Source organism: Mizuhopecten yessoensis, unplaced genomic scaffold (assembly GCF_002113885.1).
Source record: "Mizuhopecten yessoensis strain PY_sf001 unplaced genomic scaffold, ASM211388v2 scaffold10971, whole genome shotgun sequence".
Taxonomy (NCBI): Eukaryota; Metazoa; Mollusca; class Bivalvia; order Pectinida; family Pectinidae; genus Mizuhopecten; species Mizuhopecten yessoensis.
Window position 1 is genome coordinate 1015349 of NW_018408813.1, and position 6367 is coordinate 1021715.

A 6367-nucleotide genomic window follows, 5' to 3' on the forward strand; every position below is an offset into this window, starting at 1 on the left:
CATTGTATACAATGATGCAACACTACTGAACAGTAATACATTGTATACAATGATACAACACTACTGAACAGTAATACATTGTATACAATGATACAACACTATTGTACAGTAATGCATTGTATACAATGATGCAACACTACTGTACAGTAATACATTGTATACAATGATACAACACTACTGAACAGTAATACATTGTATACAATGATACAACACTACTGTACTGTAATACTTTGTATACAATGATACAAGGCTACTGTAGTATGATACAATGTATGCCCTGATACAACTGTAGATATAATATCATATTTACAGTAAGATGATTGTATACTACGATAAGTGTCTGTTTTTAGTCAAGACAAATTTTGATATTTGTCATGAGAAATACTTATTTATGGAAGAAAATCTTAAAATATCTGAAGTAGAATTAATTTCACAAGAGCCTTTTGTAGGTTATAATAATAACTACCGGTAAGTGCTCAGTGCACACATATGTAAATACTTGTGTGGGGTATTTAAGATTTATGGATCCCAGTTCCACTGCACTATGGCTTTTCGTATATACATGTACATAGCCTCTGCCCCCCTTAATTTCTTTTTCTATAGCACAGTTGGGCCAGGGCATTTTATTTGACTAGGTAGCTCAGTCAGTTAGAGACAGTGTAACAATCAGGTTAAAATCATGGTCAACCCCACTGAATGTTTCTGATTTTGATTTTTTTTCTTTTCTTTTCTTTCTTTCATATTTATGATTTTTTTTATAAAAGTCCAACAATGTATAGTTTGCTTTCAGAAATCATTTTCCAAAGCTGTAGTAATGCTGGAAAATGCAGTGGTATGGGGATCCATAAGGCTATAGGGTGAAAGGGAGACAACTCCAAAACATTTTCTATCCCATAAAAACAAATGATACCTAGAAGATAATATAACTGATTGATAAATGTGTTGGTTAACATACATCCCAAGATCTGAAGTGCCTCACTCCTGAAAATGACTAGCTCTCTTCAGGGAACATGTCGATTTGTGAAAATTGATACTTGAGTTCATTTTAATACCTATTTCATGTACAATGGAAACAAGGGGAAGTAAGGTTTAAATGTTCGTAACATACACACTTAAATAGTACTTGTGAATAGTTTGTATACCTGTTTAACCATCTCGTGACCATGTGCCAAGTTTTTGAATATTCTGTTACAATATTTATTTGAAGAATGCCCTTACATATGTGTGTGTAAATGTATGTGTGATTGTTACAACACGTTTTGTTATTGTTAAAGTTTAGTTAAGAGAGTTGTGGTATCTTAATACATATTATAAATACCTTGTCATTTTTACATCATTATAGTAATGAATTCACCTCATCAACAGTTAACTTTTATCCTTAATTATTATTGATCAATTAGTTGAAGGAAGCCTGTGGGCACCATTTATTAATTACTATGATACTTAATTGTATAGTAGCAGACACTCTACCAGGCAGAAGAACTATGCCAAAGTCATCATACTCAATATGTGTACACACAAACGCTGAAATAAATCAAATTTCAGGACGACAGACAAGTGTTTTGTTGTGTTTGTTTTAACCCTCACTATATTGTTTCTTGTGTACATTCGGTTATATCAACGAAATTAAGAGTTCTAAACTGGTGGACACATAATATAAAATATTTTCGTATGAATTCTGGAACATTAAATGCATGTAGAGACGGGCCGCGGTGGCCAAGTGGTTAAGACGTCCGACATTCTGCTACCACTAGACCTACATGAGACAGTTTGCCATGAACTCCTGCTATCCCCCACCACCAAAACCTGGCACATCCTTAAATAACCAAAGCCGTTAATAGGACGTAAAACACAAACAAACCAAAGCATGTTGAGAAAGATCCATTGGATGTTATCAGCATTGGTGAACTCGTTGCCTTGATATATTTATAAGGTAAAGTGGTCTGTGAGGTTGAAGCGCTAAGGATCAGATTTGGCTCCTTGGTGCGACATCTTTATTGAAATACTTTAACCCCATATCCTTTCTAGTGTTCACAGTTCAATCTTATCTTTCGACTGAAATAAAACAGCTTCAATGGAAGGGAGGCAACTCTTGTATGGTCATTTGTTATAAGTAGTATACATTTGCCAACGTGTATTAAGGTCATTGGGGTGTATTGATAAACAGAAACAGGAAGTACGTCCCTAGATGAAAATCCAATGTAGGAAGACAGTATCACTATTTCCGCAAATTCTAATGTTTACTATCAAAGTGATGAATATTGTATGTTTATTATTGACAGAACAGTGTGTTCTCTCAATATTAAAGTATTTCAAAGCAATCCAGGCATTAATTCAGGTTTTCTTTATCAATGAGTCACATGTGTCCATTTTTCTGTACTTCAGGAAACCGGCTACCTATTTCACTACTGTAAAGTTTTCAAGAACGATAACTCTTACCTGCAATTACTATGTGTATTAATTTATTACAAAATGTCAATTTTTATATCGTGTATAGAGAATTAATTTTACACAATTTCAGCATTTATTAAATTGATATACATTAATGCAATACTAATATATGTCAGTATCATTTTTTATTGACACTATTTTGTAAAAATATTGTGTCTTTCATTTTTTTTTCAAAATTCACTCCTTTTTACATAAAATTTCCATTTAAAATTCTGACAACCTATATTTTTTTTGTAGCAGAAAATTTTCTTTACTTTAAAGCAATATAACTATAAAATTTGAAGAAATTCTACTAAGATATGGTGACACAATCCTATTACCTTAATCCCCATTGAGATATAGAAATGTTGATTTTGTGTTTTTATCATTCATGGAAGTCTATGGAATATTGCTCCTGAAATAGTACTATTATAGCAGGACAACATATTCAGGGCTGTACTGTCAGTATTATTTTTATCAGAACGTGATAGAGCCAAACAAATTACTGAAAGAATATGGGTTATACCAACACACACCATGTAAACCTTATAGACCACTGACAAAATATGGGTTATACCAACACACACCATGTAAACCATAGAGAACACTGACAAAATATGGGTTATACCAACACACATCATGTAAACCATATAGAACACTGACAGAATTATGAGTTATACCAACACACCATGTAAACCATATAGAACACTGACAGAATTATGAGTTATACCAACACACCATGTAAACCATATAGAACCCTGACAGAATATGGGTTATACCAACACACCATGTGAACCATATAGAACACTGACATAATACGGGTTATACCACCATACACCATGTAAACCATATAGAACACTGACATAATACGGGTTATACCACCATACACCATGTAAACCATATAGAACACTGACATAATATGAGTTATACCAACACACACCATGTAAACCATATAGAGCACTGACAACATATGGGTAATACCAACACACACCATGTAAACCATAGAGAACAATGACAAAATATGGGTTATACCAACACACATCATGTAAACCATATAGAACACTGACAGAATTAAGATTTTTACCAACACACCATGTAAACCATAGAGAACACTGACAGAATTATGAGTTTACCAACACACACCATGTAAACCATATAGAACACTAACAGAATTATGAGTTTACCAACACACACCATGTAAACCATATAGAACACTGACAAAATACGGGTTATACCAACACACACCATGTAAATTATAAAGAACACTGACAAAATATGGATTATACCAACACACACCATGTAAACCATATAGACCACTGACAAAATATGGGTTATACCAACACTCACCAAGTAAACCATATAGAACACTGACAGAATATGGGTTATCCCAACACACACCATGTAAACCATATAGAACACTGCCAGAATTAAGAGTTTTACGAACACACCATGTAAACAATAGAGAACACTGACAGAATTATGAGTTTACCAACACACACCATGTAAACCATATAGACCACTGACAAAATATGGGTTATACCAACACTCACCAAGTAAACCATATAGAACACTGACAGAATATGGGTTATACCAACACACCATGTAAACCATATAGAACACTGACATAATATGAGTTATACCAACACACCCCATGTAAACCATATAGAACACTGACAAAATATGGGTTATACCAACACACACCATGCAAACCATAGAGAACACTGACAAAATATGGGTTATACCAACACACACCATGTAAACTATAAAGAACACTGACAAAATATGGATTATACCAACACACACCATGTAAACCATATAGAACACTGACATAATACAGGTTATACCAACATACACCATGTAAACCATATAGAACACTGACATAATATGAGTTATACCAACACACACCATGTAAACCATATAGAACACTGACAAAATATGGGTAATATCAACTAACACCATGTAAACCATATAGAACACTGACAGAATTGAGGGTTATACCAACATACACTATGTAAACCATATAGAACACTGACAAAATATGGGTTATACCAACACACACCATGTAAACCATATAGAACACCGACAGAATATGGGTTTTACCAACACACCATGTAAACCATATAGAACACAGACAGAATATGGGTTATACCAACACACACCATGTAAACCATATAGAATACTGATAAAATAAGGGTTATACCAACACACACCATGTAAACCATATAGAACACTGACAGAATTGTGGGTTATACCAACATACACTATGTAAACCATATAGAACACTGACAAAATATGGGTTATACTAACACACACCATGTAAAACCATATAGAACACTGACAGAATATGGGTTATACCAACACACCATGTAAACCATATAGAACACTGACAGAATATGGGTTATACCAACACCTGGTATGAGAACCAAAGGGATAATTGACAATAGATTGTTCAGAGCACAACTTCTTTGCTGTTCCACCTTCATTCTTTGGAAGGTATTAGAGTGTCGTTTCTCACCTATCAAAGAGTTATTGTCGTTGGTTTATTTTTGAAACCATTGTTGGTCTGAAGCATACCTTGCTAGATATTTTCATATGTTTAACAGACTGATACATTTATGCATCATTTCAATGAATAAAGAATTAATCAGTTGTTAGATCCTATATTTTATTTCTGTCAGAAATATACACTATTCTTTACCCCTGAAGTGGAACTGGACCAAGTTGATCACCACCGACCAGGTAGCTCCATTTGTTAAGAGCGTCCATTTAGAGTTTGGAGGTCTCGGGTTCAAATCCCTATCTGTTCAATTTTCCTCTCCTGTTACACACCATTACATTAAAGTTATGGAGATTAACAAAAGTCTGACCATTGTGTTAATATTTGAAATATATAGATATATTGGTAAAATGGTAATAATTGCTTACCATGATTATAATTAGTTGATATTATTCTAGTTCCTGGTTCTCAGCCAAGTGCTTTCGCACCCAATAAATTAAAACACAAAACAAAAGCAGAATTTTTTTATAGATCTTGTATTGGCATGAAATTAAAATGCACCAAATAATTTTGTGTTAAAATGATTCTGATAATAATATTTTATAAGAAGTATTTGATGCAAAGAAAAGCTGTACATGAAATACTTGTGGGTACATCCTTTTCACAATTTTACATTTCCAAGTCATTTCATTGATACTTCAAGCTTTCATGTGTAGCTTGTATATATACTGCTATGCAAGATTAATTGTGTAGAATACTTGACTGAGTGGTAAATTTGTAAGCATACTTTCTTTTCAACAAGACAACTTAGGTTCAATTCCCAAATGTGACATGCTAATGGCATGGGCTTATATTACCTTGGTACTCCATATTAATACCCCTAGCTTTGTGCTGCCATCTTGGCCAACAAGACTGATAAGTACATTGTATTATATTTTAGCTGTATCAATTCAACCTGTACAAATAGTTGAACTATGGAAATTGTGAAAGTAATTTTGGAAACAGGAAATTGTGAAAGTCAGTTTGGAAACGAAGCAAGCATGTATTATACATTATTTTGGATATGTTTTCCACTTAAATATTTTCACAGCAATCAATTTCAAAGTAATGGGACAATACAACTATAGTTCCACACTTGACTATGAATTTTGCATGAAATAAGTCGTTAGCCTGTCTATGATAGAATTTTCCCGATTCTAACTTGTGAAACACAAATAAAACAAGAGGCCCATGGGCCTTAACGGTCACCTGATACATTTATACAGAGAGTTGATTTTGTTTTTAACATGAACAGAAATATTATTTAAAGTGACAAAAAACAATAAAACCACCTTACTCAATATCTAGCATACAGATTTCAGACTAAAAAGGATTTGAAACTAGCACCTCTGATTCTTAACAAGGAAAATGAAGAAATTTTAGCACACTGACTCCTTTGAG